Source organism: Littorina saxatilis, linkage group LG16 (genome assembly GCF_037325665.1).
Source record: "Littorina saxatilis isolate snail1 linkage group LG16, US_GU_Lsax_2.0, whole genome shotgun sequence".
NCBI lineage: Eukaryota > Metazoa > Mollusca > Gastropoda > Littorinimorpha > Littorinidae > Littorina > Littorina saxatilis.
In genome coordinates this window covers 13,237,793-13,255,985 of record NC_090260.1, presented here as the reverse complement: position 1 = coordinate 13,255,985, position 18,193 = coordinate 13,237,793, and the positions used below count along the sequence as shown (strand labels likewise).

General features: G+C 41.9%; 1 long non-coding RNA gene across 1 annotated transcript in view; it reads left to right on the top strand.

Moving 5' to 3' along the window:
* LOC138950438 (uncharacterized) overlaps positions 1-18,193 on the top strand; it is a 97,564-nt gene that overhangs the window by 64,134 nt on the left and 15,237 nt on the right. The gene's annotated exons all lie outside the window — the stretch shown is intronic.

The following is an 18,193-nucleotide window of genomic DNA, read 5'->3' as shown; positions in this document are numbered from 1 at the left end:
TTGATGTTTAAGTTGCCAGCCTATCAACAATCAACTATATGTGCAAATACAAGACTGGTGATGACAGTAACTGATTACAAATATGTATGCCTTCCTTTCTGGACAACTGTTCTTCCTTTTTGTACCGTCCTAAACTGTAATATGTATGCGTTCTCTTGGCAGTGTTCCATATGTATTATTTCATGAAACATGTGATGATGGCTATAAGATGAAAAAAATGATTTTTATGTCCCTTATTTTGGTACACATTAACCTTTGCCGTGCTTCCTGGGTTCACCTGTACCCAGAGACACACTAAAATCATTGTAACTCTGGAACCATTAAAGGTATCGTTTTGAAATTTTAAGTATCTCTCACACACCTAATTTGCTCTCTGTCTGCAATTTTTTAGTGTGTACATGACAAAACATTAAAATTAATTGATTATGATAATTTACATAAACACTACCGATTGCGCGGGTTCACACAAACCCATACTTTTAAAGAGTAGTGGTGATTGTAACTATCCCTCTGCCGACGGCGCGGGTTCTGCTACACCCATAATTACCAAAGCGGCGGAACAGTGTCTGTCTGCCTGTTTGTCTCCAAGAGACTGTCTGTCTCTCTGTCTGTCTGTCCGTATCTCTCTGTCTGTATGTCTGTTGTCAGTTGCTATGTCTGTCTGTCTGTCTGTCTGTCTATCTGTTTATCCGTCTATCTGTCTATCCGTCTATCTGACTGTCTGTCTATCTGACTGTCTGTCTCTCTCTCTCTCTGTCTCTCTCTCTCTGTCTCTCTCTCTCTCTGTCTCTTTTTTTAATTATATAATTGTGTGTCTATGCGTCCCAAGGACAGATTGTAAGAAAAGGCGTAGCCTTAAATCTAAATCCTTGTAAAATAAAGTTCAATTCAATTCAATTCAATTCAATTCAATTCAATTCAATTCTCTCTCTCTCTCTGTCTCTCTCTCTCTCTGTCTCTCTCTCTCTTAGTCTCTCTCTGTCTCTCTCTCTTAGTCTCTCTCTCTGTCTCTCTTTCTTAGTCTCTCTCTCTCTTTCTTAGTCTCTCTCTCTCTCTTTCTTAGCCTTTCTATCTTTCTTAGTCTCTCTCTCTTTCTTAGTCTCTCTCTCTCTTTCTTCGTCTCTCTCTCTCTTTCTTAGTCTCTCTCTCTCTCTCTCTTTCTTAGTCTATCTCTCTCTCTTTCTTAGTCTCTCTCTCTTTCTTAGTCTCTCTCTCTCTCTTTTTCTTAGTCTCTCTCTCTTTCTTAGTCTCTCTCTCTCTCTCTCTCTCTCTCTCTTTCTTAGTCTCTCTTTCTTAGTCTCTCTCTCTTTCTTAGTCTCTCTCTCTCTCTTTCTTAGTCTCTCTCTCTCTCTTTCTTAGTCTCCCTCTCTCTCTTTCTTAGTCTCTCTTTCTTAGTCTCTCTCTCTCTTTCTTAGACTCTCTCTCTCTCTTTCTTAGTCTCTCTCTCTCTCTCTTTCTTAGTCTCTCTCTCTTTCTTAGTCTCTCTCTCTTTCTTAGTCTCTCTCTCTCTTTCTTAGTCTCTCTCTCTTTCTTAGTCTCTCTCTCTCTCTCTCTCTCTCTCTCTTTCTTAGTCTCTCTCTCCCTCTCTTTCTTAATCTCTCTCTCTCTCTTTCTTAGTCTCTCTCTCTCTTTCTTAGTCTCTCTCTCTCTTTCTTAGTCTCTCTCTCTCTCTTTCTTAGTCTCTCTCTCTTTCTTAGTCTCTCTCTCTCTCTTTCTTAGTCTCTCTCTCTCTCTTTCTTAGTCTCTCTTTCTCTCTCTTTCTTAGTCTCTCTCTCTCTCTCTCTTTCTTAGTCTCTCTCTCCCTCTTTCTTAGTCTCTCTCTCTCTCTCTCTCTTTCTTAGTCTCTCTCTCTCTCTTTCTTAGTCTCTCTCTCTTTCTTAGTCTCTCTCTCTCTCTCTCTTTCTTAGTCTCTCTCTCTCTCTCTGTCTTAGTCTCTCAGTCTCTCCCTCCCCCTCTCCCTCCCCCTCTCCCTCCCCCTCTCCCTCCCCTGCAAGAAGTCGGTGAAGGGAGAAATTCGATGCACCCACTGAAGTAGCGCTGTGGGTTTCCCTGAACCCACCCCGTCGTTAGAGAAATAAACGGTAAAAACCCTCTTTCAAATGTATGGGTTCAGACAAACCCGCATCGTCGGGCGTGTGTAGTCAAAAGCGGCATCCGGCAAAGGTTAAAATATTATGACAATCCACAGGTAAGCAGCATTCGTTTTCTCTTGTTACTTATGTGTCTCCCCCCTCCAGCACATTTGGTTCGCCCTAAAACAATCGAGTAACAATTTAAAAAATAAAGTTTACTTGCCACAGGTTATCACACTTTTGGTATTTACTTGACTCCATATTGCAGTACAGTTTGAAGAAAATCAATGCGTACACAGTATGTTAGAAGAGGATTTGCATGGCTACCAAGTGACCACTGACAGCTACATCTAGATTTGCTCTTGACTTATTGGTGCTGGAAATGCGTTTGATGAATTTGAAGATAACAGCCCTGAAAATGGCGAGTAGTTTACTCGCCATGGCGAGTAGAAACAGTTAACTGGCGAGTAAAAACGTAAATCTACTCGCATTTACAACCTGCCAGGACTGTACTGGGCGGGGATATAGCTCAGTTGGTATCGCGCTGGATTTGTATTCAGTTGGCCGCTGTCAGCGTGAGTTCGATCCCAGGCTCGGCGGAAATTTATTTCACAGCGTCAACTTTGTGTGCAGACTCTCTTCGGTGTCCGAACCTCCCCCCGTGTACACTACATTGGGTGTGCACGTTAAAGATCCCACGATTGACAAAAGGGTCTTTCCTGGCAAAATTGCTAAGGCACAGCAACATTGCTAAGGCACAGTTAATAATTGTCTACCTATACCCGTGTGGCTTGGAATAATAGGCCGCGAAAGGTAAATATGCGCCGAAATGGCTGCAATCTACTGGCCGTATAAAATTTCATCTCACACGGCATCACTGCAGAGCGCCTAGAACTGTACCCACGGAATATGCGCGATATAAGACTCATTGATTGATTGATTGATTGATACTTTGGCTAGTGAAATATTTCCTTTGATTAGTACAATTTCAGAGGCACTAGCCAAAGGCTAGTGAAGCATATTGTGGGCCTTTCAGGGCTGGATAACACCATACGTTTTCATTGGCATTTAGATGTTGGGACTTGGATAATCAAAAAATATTTTCCCGTGTCTATCTGTCTTCTCGTCACGGCTGTATTGATGCACACAGTAGTCACAGGAGATGTTCAAATGTCTGTTAATTTCATTCAGTGAGTTCGACAGATTGAGTAAATGTAGTTGTTGCTTCATGCGACTTGTTTTCTTTCTTTTCTAGTGGTGTCAGTGCAGTAAGTTCCAATGTATAGACACTATTTAATGTCAAATACGCCTGTTTGCAGAATATGGTGGGGGAATTGATGGCCTCCAGACATATAACTGACTGGGCAATAAACGTCCTCATTAGATCTGCACTCAAACACACCTGCTTAGCATGTTGTGTATGACAGTTGGTAAAGTTGAAACTTTGACAAGGAACACATGACGTTCAGAAATCTGCTGAATCCTGTCTAAACGATATCTGATATGCTTGAGTTTTATCTACAACTAGTGAAAATGACATTTTGGCTGCTGACTTTTCAAACCCAATGAAAATTGGACGAAGAGTTCTGGCACCACATATGTTAATTCTTGTCTTATTGCAATAGGCTGCACTTTCTTGTGCGTCACTTTCGTAAGTATTACCAAACAACTCTCATTACTCTGGAAAATTCAACCTCATCATACCTAGTCAATTTCCAAGGTCATGCATGGTGCGGTCATTTTTTGTTTCCTCCATTTTTGAAGCTACAACAATTCTAAAATTAAGTTACAGTATCAGCTAGTCATCATGAATTTGTGTCTGTTTCGTATCTTGTTTGCCAACTGTAAAGACTGATAAGTCGAAACTCTTGTGAATGTGTCGTTTTTTGCTTAATATAATGTTTTATAAACTTAACCTTTCTTGTTGTTAAGGCATGATAACACAATTGCAAAAGGAAGCTTGGCTTGCTAATTTGTTTCTAAAGGCAGTTCCGATGACACTGAAGATAAACGAGGCTTGCTGAACATGCTGAACATTCATCGCTGCCAAAAAGTCATGTAAAATGTAGGTAGACAGTTATTGCAGCTTTGGATTGGGTAGGGCTACCAGACAATCAACTGCCTTTCTGTACGGAAAATGTTCCCTGACAAAGTCCACAGTGTAAAACCACTTTGTTCGTGCCACCAATTTGGTCGCAAAACAAGCATCAGTAATTTTTGATTCCCCATATTACTTTAAACACTTTCAATGTTGTAAGTTCTTTTTTGCTTTTATTCCCCTTCAGTATTGTTGACTTTTGAAGTGAGTTTGTCTAACTAATTGTACGTTCAGGCTATATTTGTTTTGTAACGTCTCATGCATCAATACCTATATAGCTTGTATCGAACAAAGGTTAAAGATTTGTTGTCATAACACCAAATAGCAAAACGAATAGGGTACCTCTGTTTGGACCGTCTTACAAACACATATACACATACCCTGTCCTGTGTTTCCCTCTGGTGGATCGCTGCAAAAGGGTACACACATACACTTTAATTTAATAAATAAACAACAATACAAAGGAATACTACTACTACTCATGCTTCTGCAAGTCCTACTATTTCTACTATTTTTACCACCACTATATTGCTCCGATTTTTCCAAGGTGGGTGGGGCACACACCCTATAACACCTATTTTGTGTGACAAAATGGTTGGTTGGATATTATCAGCTATTGTGTTTTTAGCATAGCAAAAAGGTCCGATATTTTGACAAGACAAGTATAATGCTGACGAGTCGAAGAATGCAGCTAATGGAATTTTGCGAGGTTTGTTGCCTGTCAAAGAATGGGATTTTACATGTAATGTTTTTTTATGAACCATAACACTTGTTGGGGGGTGCAAAATGCATCGTCTAGCTGTCGACCAGTCACATAAGCAAATCTGGCCAGGTAAGCATGTACTTCATCCACGCCGATGAAACCGGGACTGTGTGTTGTTTGTTTTGTAACTGAGCACAAAAAGTTAAGGATATTTTTTCAGTGGTATAGTCCAGATGTAAACAGCAGTGTTTGGCTCAGAAAGATACGTGTATTTAAAGATCATTCTTCTTTCTGCTCAAAACCGTGTTTCCTGGATCTGAGCAATATTTGGGTATGACGTCACAGGTCCGTGACCACGCCTACCCTCAAAAATGGCGTGTTTTGACGGCATGATTCACTTTCAACCGTCAAAACGGTGACTTAAACTGAATGGTATTTTACATTTTTTACATCCGAAAGTTTATTTGGTGTCTTACCTAACAGTTCATACACATTTCGTTCAAATCCGCCGCGCATTTAGGCTGTTCAAGCGTGTAAAAGAGAGCGACCACAATCCTGGAAAATGTCAACAAATCCTGGGTTTTTATGGTGTATTTGCTGGGTAGCCGCAGTTGATATGCAATAAATCGAACACTACAAACAGCAGCCTCTCCAAAGTTCACAGAACGTTGACAAAGACCCTTATCTGTATACGTCCCGATACTTAGAGCAAACAGAACCCGAGAAGGGACGTTGTAACGGTTTTCCGTCAAAAAATGTGTAAACGTTCGTAACGTTCCAGAAAGAAATATGACATGCACGCAACTTTGTATACTTTTGCAAACAATGGTGCCATTACATGTGTGCCAAGTTTCAGAAACATTCTTTTACGGGCTCAAACGTTATGATCATTTGCAAAGAGGTGAAAAATACGCTGTGTTTTATTTATGACTTTCCGGGGCTACGAGGTTGAAAAATAGGGATACAATCATGTACAGAATTATGTACAGCAAACGCTACCCGAAACCCCACCTATACGGCGTGTATGACCTTGAGAACGTCAGTCAACGCTTGAATTTTGCAGGGATAACATCCGGTTTGCTCTCTAAAAACTGATCATATTTTATCTTCAAGAGAGATCAAGGGGACAAAATAAACGCCCCGGCGAAGGTTCGAACTCTCGACCTCGAGACTTCGTGTCTCATATTCTAACCACTAGGCTACTGCGCCAATTGAGAAAAAGAAGGAAAAACATTGATATGTTATTCTTGAAGCAGCATGATTTATACCTCTATCCGCCCATTGTTCAGAAGTGAATACATGTATAACTATCTATTTGCATGGCGCGAATGTCGTGTAGCATGACGGTTTAAACATGTACTGCGATTTCGTGAAACATGTTTGCAAATAAAGGCAAATTTTAATGGCAATGTTTACGTTTTTGCAACTCATAAATGGTAATTCAAGCGTAGAGGGGGGAATCGAGACGAGGGTCGTGGTGTATGTGTGTCTGTCTGTCTGTGTGTGTGTGTGTAGAGCGATTCAGACTAAACTACTGGACCGATCTTTATGAAATTTGACATGAGAGTTCCTGGTTATGAAATCCCCAGACGGTTTTTTCATTTTTTTGATAAATGTCTTTGATGACGTCATATCCGGCTTTTCGTGAAAGTTGAGGCGGCACTGTCACGCTCTCATTTTTTAACAAAATTGGTTGAAAGTTTGGTCAAGTAATCTTCGACGAAGCCCGGACTTCGGTATTGCATTTCAGCTTGGTGGCTTAAAAACTAATTTATGACTTTGGTCATTAAAAATCTGAAAATTGTAAAAAAAACATTATTTTTATAAAACGATCCAAAATTACGTTCATCTTATTTTCCATCATTTTCTGATTCAAAAAACATATAAATATGTTTTATTTGGATTAAAAACAAGCTCTGAAAATTAAAAATATAAAAATTATTATCAACATTAAATTGTCGAAATCAATTTAAAAACACTTTCGTCTTATTCCTTGTCGGTTCCTGATTCCAAAAACATATAGATATGATATGTTTGGATTAAAAACACGCTCAGAAAGTTAAAACGAAGAGAGGTACAGAAAAGCGTGCTATCCTTCTCAGCGCAACTACTACCCCGCTCTTTTTGTCAATTTCACTGCCTTTGCCATGAGCGGTGGACTGACGATGCTACGAGTATACGGTCTTGCTGCGTTGCATTGCGTTCAGTTTCATTCTGTGAGTTCGACAGCTACTTGACTAAATGTTGTATTTTCGCCTAACGCGACTTGTTTTCATCGGCCCCGACATTTCGAGGCCCCGAGGCCTTGAGTTCGAATCCCTGCCAAGTCGTTCATTTTTTTCTGCTCGATCCTTCTTGACAAATATGCTCAGCTCTGAGAGAGCTAACCGGTTGTTACCACTGCAAAATCCAACCGTTGACTAAAGCTCTCAAGGTCATACACGCCGTATAGGTGGGGTTTCGGGTAGTGTTTGCTGTGCATAATTCTGTACATGATTTTATCCTTATTTTTCAACCTCGTAGCCCCGGAAAGTCATAAATAGACCACAGCTTTAAGGACACTTTCTATAATTTTGTTTCACGTTCTCCGATAGGATGCGTATTGCCTTCACGGATGATGCGAACAACTTGCTCAGTAGCAGTTGCAGAAAAAGAACTGTTTACGTGTTTTGAACACAGCTGTGTTGTATACAAAAGAAGTAAAGAAGACAACAAATCAAAAAGACAGAAGAATGCAGACATGACGTCATATTGTGATTCCACAAATATGATGTCAGATAGAGGCAACACTGGGTTTTTCTCATCGTCGTCTTGATAACGGCAAGTCACAATCTGGCATTTGGTGCGACGAATTATACAGTTGAAATGCTACAAAATGGAGCTATGGAGATGGACATCGCCAGGTTTTTAAGAGTTTGTAAGAGCATTGTGCCGAGGTCATAACGGCCTACTATACAGAGAACCGTTATTTGTTCGTTATGACACAGAGAGAACGATTTTGTGGTCGTCCCTTAATTCGTAAATCGTTAACATCAAGCTACGTGAACAGTGACACAAACTAAACAAGTATGATTATTTGAAGCTCTTTGGATTATTGTTTTTATCATACGCACATACAAACACACACGTAGTCACAGACAGACAGATGAGATGCATAAACTCACGCGCTTGCACACCAGAACACCGTGCCAAAGACATTCAAAAACACCACACCTAATAGCATATCTTCACTAAGGAAAACAAGTTTCAATCGCTGAGCTTTGTGCAATTAACCTAAATAGTGGAAAGTGTGTGTCCCGACCACTCAGCCACATTGATATTAGTTTTGCGACGTCATCGTCTAAAAATAGAACAACGCAGTGGAGTGAGATTCTACTTTTTATTTCTTCAAAGTCGTGAGGCTATAACTGTTGAGCCCATGCAAGAATGTTTCTGAAACTTGGAAGACAGGTGACGGCATCATTTCTTGCACATTATACAAAGTCGCGTGCATGTCACATTTGTTTCTGGATCGTTACGAACGTTTACACATTTTTAACGGACGTCCCTTCTCGGGTTCTGTTTGCTCTAAGTACTTGAACATATACGGATGGGGGTCTTTGTAATAGTTCTGCGGCATTTGGAGTGGCTGCTATTTGTAGTTTTAGATGCATATCAACTGCAGCTACCAAGCAAAAACACCATAAAAACCCTGGAATTTTTGCTGTTTTCGAGGATTGTGGTCGCTCTCTTTTACACGCTAGTTCAGCCTAACTAACTAACGAAAGGTGTATGAACTGTTAGGTTAGACACCAAATAAACTTTCGGATGTACAAAGTGTAAAATATCATTCAGTTTAAGTCACCGTTTTGACGGTTGAAAGTGAATCATGCCGTCAAAACACGCCATTTTTGAGGGTAGGCGTGGTCACGGACCTGTGACGTCATACCCAAATATTGCTCAGATCCAGGAAACACATTTTTGAGCAGAATAAAGACTGGTCTTTAAATGCACGTATATTTTTGACCCAACAATGCTGTTTAACATCTGGGCTATACCACTGAACACATATCCTTAACTTCTTGTGCTCAGTGTAGATGTGATATGTTTGGATTAAAAACAAGCTCAGAAAGTTAAAACGAATAGAGATACAAAAAAGCGTGCTATCCTGCTCAGCGCAGCCACTACCGAGCCATTCTGGATTGTCAATGTCACTGCCTTTGCCACGAGTGGTGGACTGACGATGCAACGAGTATACGGTCTTGCTGAAAAAATGCAGTGCGTTCAGTTTCATTCTGTGAGTTGGACAGCTTGACTAAATGTTGTATTATCGCCTTACGAGACTTATTTTATATCTACTTTCAACCGCTGATATGTCAAATTATGTTGATGCAAGCATTGTATTGCAACCTTTTTTGTATACATCTATATGTATGATTTTGGCTTAAATAGAACAGATTCACACACACCGCCCATTTTGAATGTCTCTACACGGCTTTTAATCAATGAAGATACTTCATTCAACACATAGCAGTGTCCATTCACACTTAATCGTCCACAACTGGCAAACATTGAGCGCCCTGCTTTATATGTCACAAAGTAAGATGAAAGCAAAAATAACCAAATTACCGTTTTTCCTTGCTCAAGAACATTCGCCGGACCTGAAAAACCAAAGCAAGATATTGTATGTTCAAAAACAGAGTTAGCCCACGCTCCCTCTCTTTTGTTAGATTAACTACTTTATTTATCGGTAAATGTTCTATGCTTTAAGCGGTTCTGGGGGAGGCTTTTTCATTTTCTTTTCTTAGTTTGCAATGCACATCATTGTGGGGCTTTTAATCAATGAAGATACGTCATTCAATACATAGCAGTGTCCATTTACACTTGATCGTCCACAACTGGCAAACATATGGCATATGATTCCTAAAGTTTCTTTTCAAATAGACATGTTTTGATGTACATGACCAACAGAGAAAACAGAATAAAACCACAATATCAAGGCAACCGGACAGACATAGTAACGAACTCACCTACAAGTAAACAATAATACATACCACATATTTAAATAGGGCATATACACAGAGAATTATACATAAACGCAGTGAACGCTCAAAGGAAGGTAAAAGAGAGAAAGAGGGAGAGCGTGAACGAGAAGAGAGAGAGAGAGAGAGAGAGAGAGAGAGAGAGAGAGAGAGAGAGAGAGAGAGAGAGAGAGAGAGAGAGAGAGAGAGAGAGAGAGAGAGAGAGAGAGAGAGAGAGAGAGAGAGAGAGAGAGGAGGGGGAGGGCGGGGGGGGATGGTGGTGGTGGTCACATAGCCAATTTATACATTTTTAAATATCGATATTAATAACAGTCATTTTCAAACATAGCTGTTTCTTACACACACTTTTTGTTTATAAATCGTCAAAACAAGTTGCGTGAAGCGATATAAAAATATGTACTTAATCTGTCGGCCTAAACCTAAAAGATCAACACTCATAACCAGTCATCACCAAGACTACATGTAATATTCCTAGCTGGCCATACCCGAAGACCAAGACAGGTCACGCTCGTGTCCGCGAAACATGCAACTATACCGAATATAAATTATGTTCTTAACTGTGAGCACATTTTTAGAATAAAAACACGGTATATCTATATATAGCTATTCTGATGAACACGTGGGGGAATTCGGGGGCTGTGATTGGATGGTCTCTTCCGATCATCAAAGCATAATGCTACGGAAGTCGGCCATTTTTCTCAATATCCAAAAGCATATTGTCAATAACAAAGACGCATGGTTCCGGTTTACCCACCTGTACCACACGATGTTTCACTGATCGACAACAGCATACACTGACAACTTAAAATTCTTCCCGGGCATGTTTTTCAGCTTTACAAATGTCGATAGCATATCCTTTTCTGCTAACTTCCCGATGAAACAGGACTAAACCTATTATTTTCTGTCCCTAAACACCACAAAATGCCCAAAGTCGAAAGATGTAGTACAAACAGGGGAGTAAAACGGAACAGCCGTTTTTGTGTGCCTGTGAGCTTAGTTCACAGTTGCCGACTGTCACACATTTTCGCATTCGGCTTTTCTTATCTCGTAACTCCCCACTAAATACCCCACTTCCCCTCTGAAGTATTGATGTACAACTGTCATGGTATCATACATGGCTCGCCGAGACTACAATACGTTTGTTATATTCACGTGTCACGTGTTTCCGCCCAGCACTCTCGGGGAGCTAGCACATGGCAGCTAGAAGACATGTTTGAATCCTGATGAGTTGAAATTAAAGTTCTAAACTTGAACGGACCCGTTTCAGTATTTATGAGTGCATGGACGGTTGCCGTTCGGGATTTCACTCGCACCCGAAATCTTCCAAAGAACCATGGAAGACATGCTTCAAGGCATAGAAGGAGTCGTTTGCTTCATGGTTGATGTCGTTGTCAGTGGCGACTCTGAGGCAGAGCATGATGAACGTCTCAGGCAGGTTCTAGAGCGCGTAAGACAGGCGGGGCTCAAGGTGAACAAAGAAAAGTGCGAGTTTCGGAAAACGAAGCTTGACTTTCTGGGTCACACGATCAGCCAAGACGGCATTCAACCTGATCTGTCAAAGGTCAAGGCTATCATAGAGATGACAGAGCCTCAAGACGTGAGCGAGTTGTGACGGTTTCTCGGGATGGTTAACTACCTCGGTCGGTTCATTCCAAACCTCGCGGACATACTTAAGCCACTGAACGCGCTTCTTCACAAAGATACACAGTGGATCTGGGATAGTGAACAGCGACAGGCGTTCGAGCAGGTGAAAAAGAGTATCACAAACGCACCAACGCTGGCGTTCTACGAGTTAGGTCGCGAAACAGTCGTGTGTTCAGATGCAAGGAGCTATGGCTTAGGCGGAGTCCTATACCAAGTGTATGAAGGCGAACTCAAACCTGTCGCGTTTTGTTCGCGAACGCTCACATCAACAGAATGCAAATACGCGCAGATCGAAAAAGAATGTCTTGCTGGGGTCTACGCGTGCGAAAAATTTCAAAGGTATCTTACAGGGTTACTGGAATTCAAGCTGGTTACAGATCACAGACCTTTGGTTCTGCTGATTAACAAAAAGGATCTCACAGACACTCCTTTGCGGTGTCAGCGTATGTTGATGCGACTGATGCGTCACAATGTTGTCGCGGAATATGAACCAGGGAAAAATCCGGTTGTCGCCGATGCTCTGTCTAGATCTCCACAGGCAGAGACGGAGAGTCCAGAACAGAACACAATTGAAACAGATGTTCAAGTACATGTAGACGCGGTTCGCGCATCGTGGTCGGTCTCAGATGAAAAGCTAGAAGCTCTCAGAAAAGCAACACAAGAAGATGTTACGCTTCAAACAGCGTTAGAGTACACGCGATCGGGCTGGCCGCAATACAAAGAAGACGTAAAACTTGCGGCTCGTGAGTTTTACAGTGTCAAAGATGAACTGAGCGATCATGATGGATTACTAGTCAGAGGGTCAAGGATAGTAATCCCATTCTCCCACAGAAAAGATATTCTGGGAAAAATTCATGACGGGCATCAGGGCATTCAAAAATGCAGAGAAATGGCAAACCAGTGTGTTTGGTGGTCAGGCATGGGTCAGGAAATCAAGGAAATGGTGGGGAGGTGTAGACATTGCTTAGAAAGCAAACCAACTCAGCGAAAGGAACCTTTGATTACTTCAAAGTTACCTGAGTACCCATTTCAGAAAGTAGGGGTAGACCTACTAGCATTCAGGGGAAATAACTACTGTCATACGTAGACTCCTACTCTCGCTTCATTGAGATTGAGCAGCTGTCCAGGGAAACAGCAGAAGAAGTGATCGGCAAGCTGAAAGACTTCTTCTCCAGACACGGCGTTCCAGAAATTGTGGTGTCGGACAATGGTACCCAATTCACGTCGTAAAAGTTTCAAGACTTCAGACACTCGTGGGGCTTCACGCACGTGACAAGTAGTCCACGGTATCCCCAGAGCAATGGTGAGGCGGAACGATCTGTGCAGACGTCCAAAACAATCTTGAAACAAAGCGATGTTGCCTTAGCCTTGCTATCCTACAGGGCTACCCCAATCCCATCACTTGGTGCAAGTCCAGCCGAGTTGGCGTTTGGGCGAGAGCTTAGAACTCGTCTCCCAAGTCTCCTCAAATCCCTCATACCCCAAACACCTGTGGCGAAGGATTTCAAAGAACGGGACAGACAAGCAAAGCAGCAACAAAAAGAGAACGATGACCGTAGACATGGTGTCCAGTCTCTTCCCACCCTCGAGCCGGGTGAGACTGTCAAAATAAAGATCGACGGCGAAGACGGATGGCGACAGTCCGGACGTGTAGTTGAGCAGTGTGCCACTAGATCGTACGTGGTCCAAACGCCGACAGGTAGACTGAGACGAAACAGACGACACCTTCGTCGGGCTCCAACAGGCGAAGAGGTGCAGATTCGAGATGAAACTGTTCCAAAATATCCTGCGGCAGGTGATTCTGGCGGCGCAGAGACTGTTGAAGAACTTGAACAGCCAGATCCTCTAGATGTTGAAACTTCTCCTGTTCGTACCAGGAGCGGCAGGGAAGTCAAACTTCCACTACGGTTTTAGTAAAAATATTTGTTTCCGTACTACGCGAAAGAGTACGTGTAGTCACTTCTAGTCACATTCACTTTGGTGTGAAGTTCTGGTGCTTTTGTTTAAGTTTTAAGTCAGAGACACTGATGAGAGACTCAGTGCCCTGTTTGAGTCATTGTGTAGTTAAGTGTGCAAAATGAACTTGCTTACATAACAAGAAATACTTTTAATTTCTGTCGTTAGAAATGTTCAACTTAATTAAAGTAAACATATTCAACTTAAAAAGAAAAGTGTCCATTTAAAGAAAGAGGGATGTCATGGTATCATGCATGGCTCGCCGAGAATATAATACGTTTGTTATATTCACGTGTCACGTGTTTCCGCCCAGCACTCTCGGGGAGCTAGCACATGGCAGCTAGAAGACATGTTTGAATCCTGATGAGTTGAAATTAAAGTTCTAAACTTGAACGGACCCGTTTCAGTATTTATGAGTGCATGGACAGCATGACATCATGACAACAACCCATGGCACTAACATTCATGTAGTCGTTTATAACTGAAGTGAAAAAATTCGCTTCATGACGAGACAAGTATAAATGCCATTCACCCAAACTGGAAACTTCGCTGCACGGTCTGCTCGCGTTGTACGGATTAGCTGTTCTCTTTTCCACCTTGTTTCATCCTAGTTCTTCAGTTGTTTCTAGTTTTCCGTTGATGTGTGAGTTTAGATAGAGCGGACAGCGTCAGATAAACTCTATTTAAACGAGACAGATTAGTCACGGGTGGAGGAGGAGGATGTTAGATACTTGAAGTAGGCCTAAAGGGATCAGTGTTAGCAGGTAGGGAAGAGAGGGTAGTAAAGCAGGATATCAACACTTAGGCCCGTAATTAGTAAGAGAGGGGAGAGGAGGACTTGTGAAAGTCAAGGAGAAGAGCCCAGCCGCAATGTCCATGTTGCCGGGGGGCTTGCACGTGTGATGCATCAGCGGGGGTCTATAAGAACGGGATAGCAACACCTTGTGGTCCGTCCTTACCAGCGCGGCGCAGCGGGCATATGCCCACTATTTCTTATGTAGCCCAGGCAACCCCTTCATGTATAACATCACAACAATCCTAAACCTCCCACCTCTAACCTAGTATACTGTCTTTAGTTGGGCTGAATAACGAGTAGTACCTCTAATTTGGGACTTATCACTGCACAATGATATCTCTCATTGTCAGATGGTATTCTCTTGAATAAACTGCCCTCGTTATTTGCCCAAATCAATACATGACTTGGCTACGTGTGATGTATGTGCGCACGAGAGTGATTGCGTGTGTGTCAGGTGTATGTGAGTGTGTGCGCGCGCGCAGGTGTGTGAGTATAACTGTAAGTAATAAGAGGGAGAGAAAGAGGAGTGTCATTTCTTTGGGATTATCGTGTGCTCTTGATTTGCGCCGGGGGGGGGGGGGGGGGTGGGGGGGCGATAAGTGAGTAGTTTAAGTTGTGTTTTGGTCTTCTTCATAAGTAGTCTTGTTCAAAATTAAAAAAAAACTCAAACTTCTCTTTGTTGTATACGAATGAACAAATGAAAAGCTGTTTAACAGCTGTGTTGTCAAATCGAGTTTTTTTTCCAAAGTCAGTGAATAGCCTGCGCAAAACTAATGCGCATAAGAAACGGCGTCTGCTTTCAAAACCTGAGATCAACGCATCGACGCAAAAACTGTCATTTTGTAAGTTTGGAACAACAAATAAAGGTCAGAACAGCTATATAATCGCTATTGTGTTTTCAGCGTAGCAATAGGGTCCGATATTTAGACTCGTCTTCGACTCGTCGGCATTATACTTGTCTCGTCTAAATATCGGACCCTATTGCTACGCTGAAAACACAATAGCTGTTAATATTTTTGGATTCAGAAGATGATAAGGAATACATTACAATCACTTTTTGATCGATAATCACATGTCAAGGAAATCAGTGCCTTGTGCATTTGCTGTGTGTGTGTGTGTGTGTGTGTGTTATCTCAATTTTAACAAGTCTGCAAACATCATGAGATATTTTATTCAGCATTAAATTTCAGTAGCAGCATTCGAATCGTTGATTATCTATTTTTTTAATCATTTTCGTTTGCTTGTGTGATTGTTGTTGTTGTTGTTGTTGTTGTTGTTGTTGTTGTTGTTGTTGTTGTTGTTGTTGTTGTTGTTGTTGTTGTTGTGTTTGATGTTGTTGAGTAATGAACAGCAGGCTGCACTGCGACATAAACGTTGTGTGGGTAGACGTCACTGTAGACGGAAAGAAGAGCTAGTATCTAGGTCACGTAGATGGGAGATAGCTCAGTAGTCGGAAAGTAAAATGCCGATAGAAGAGTAGAAACATGCTACGAGGGACCCTCTCGCTCTGGCTTGGCACTACTATAAACGCCCAATTGACTCTGCTAAACAAACCACCGTTAGCACGAGGTCTTGTGTTGACAGCTTAGCTGAAATAGGCTGTGGGTTCTCAGTTGGAAGTTTTGTATAACTGAATCTAATAAGGCAGTAACATGACTATTCCAGTTCGTTCATTCAATTGGATTTCATAGCAGAAACCACATATTATAGGAGATTTTTTTTACATTTAGTCAAGTTTTGCCTGAATGTTTTAACATAGAAAGGGAATCGAGACGAGGGTCGTGGTGTATGTGTGTGTGTGTGTGTGTGTGTGTGTGTGTGTGTGTGTGTGTGTGTGTGTGTGTGTGTGTGTCTGTGTCTGTGTCTGTGTGTTTGGTGTGTGTGTAGAGCGATTCAGACTAAACTACTGGACCGATCTTTATGAAATTTGACATGAGAGTTCCTGGAAATCATATCCCCGGACGTTTTTTTAAATATTTTTTCGATAAATGTCTTTGATGACGTCATATCCGGCTTTTTGTAAAAGTTGAGGCGGCACTGTCACACCCTCATTTTTCAATGAAATTGATTGAAATTTTGGCAAAGCAATCTTCGACAAAGGCCGGACTTTGGTATTGCATCTCAGCTTGGTGGCTTAAAAAATAACTAATGAATTTGGTCATAACAAATCGGAAACTTGTCATTAACATTGTTTATTTTTTTAAACGATCCAAAAACAATGTCATCTTATTCTTCGTCATTTTCTGATTCCAAAAACATAATACATGTACATATTTGGCTCACGTAAGTGTAGCCTATGCGATGCTAAATTTTGTCTGTCTGTGCGTGTGTGTGTGTGTGTGTGTGTGTGTGTGATAGAAACTTTAACATTTCCGAGTCTATGTGTGTGTCCGGTTATCCAAGACTATGGATAAAGCTCGCAATGATAAGAAGATTACGTCACGGTCAAAAGTGTTTGACGTCAATTAATGCATCATGACGGCATGCCTCCCTGTAGTCTTTCTCTCTCGCGCGGTGTGTGTGTGTGTGTGTGTGTGTGTGTGTGTGTGTGTTCATTTTGTGCACATGATGTGTTATTGTTACTGTTTGTGTATGTGTACTCGTGTGTGTGTGTGTGTGTGTGCGTGCGTGCGTGCGTGCGTGCGTGTGCGGTGTCAGTCAGCACGGTGTGTGTGTGTGTGTAGGAAAGAGAGACTGAGAGAGAGAGTGTGTGTGTGTGTGTGTGTGTGTGTGTGTGCATGAGTTTGTGTGTATGTTTGTGTGTGTGTGTGTTTGTTTTTTGTAAAGGTGTGTGTGTCCGTCTGTCTATGTGTGTATGAGTGTGTGTGTGAGCCTGTGCCGGTGTGTGTGTGCGTGCATGCATGCGCGTGTGTGGATGTGTGTGTCTGTTTGTAAGAAAGAACACCGAAATACTAATTTTACCGGTTTATTATCCAAGCAACAGCTTCAAAGTATTGATACATTGATCAACATTTCGTCGGCACGTATGTAGATAAAGTGTGTATCCAAAGAAAACGGGACTGATGGGGGGGTACAAGCAGTTGCCTGGTTTGTGTCGTGTGTCGATTCGGGGAGGACAACTTGATTTCGGCACCGGGTTCATTTTCTAAGCTCCATAAAAATAGACTCAAACTGAGAAGAAACCAAAGGGATATTTCCTACAATTTGATCTGCACAGCGTTTTTCCAATGTCTGCGCGAGGAAGAGCTGGCGCCGAAAGTGCAGTGTCGGTCTGCATCTGGCAGAGTCCCGGTCACGTAAGTACACTGAGACAGATCTAGTGTCACACGGATGTCACATACACAGTGCTCGGCAGACTCCCCTATTTAAAGTGAGTAGATCTAAAGTGCCTGTAATGATTGAATTTCTTTGTTCTTGGTTAGATTTATGTGCATTTCAAGAACGGCAGCAAAGCTTCTTGACTGTGTCAGTCTGACTAATTACTGCACGACCGTGCCCGATCGCTCAGTCCGACCGCACAATTAAAAGCGACCGCAAAAACAAAGCATTTACACGTAATATTTGTGTTGTTCGTATCTCCACAATATTTTCTCATGTTGGACCAGTTTTTAAGTCAGAGAAGTGATTGATAAGGGAGTTATGGTGTATTTTGAACAACAAATCAGTATCATTACGTCGCGCCGCGGCACTACCGATTAGTCAAACCGTTTTGTGGAATTGTGGGATAGCTTTTTTCTCCGTCCTTGCATGGCCGTGGCGCGTTCAGTTTCGCTCTTCAATTCAGTTTTGTGAGTAGACTACACGGTATTTGTTATCATGTCAAACACTTGAAAAGTGTGTGTGTGGGGGGGGGGGGGGATTCCCTGTAGGTGGAGTTCATGTTAGTGGTTTGTCTCGTATACAGGAGATACAGAAGGGTGAAATTCGATAACCTTACTGTTC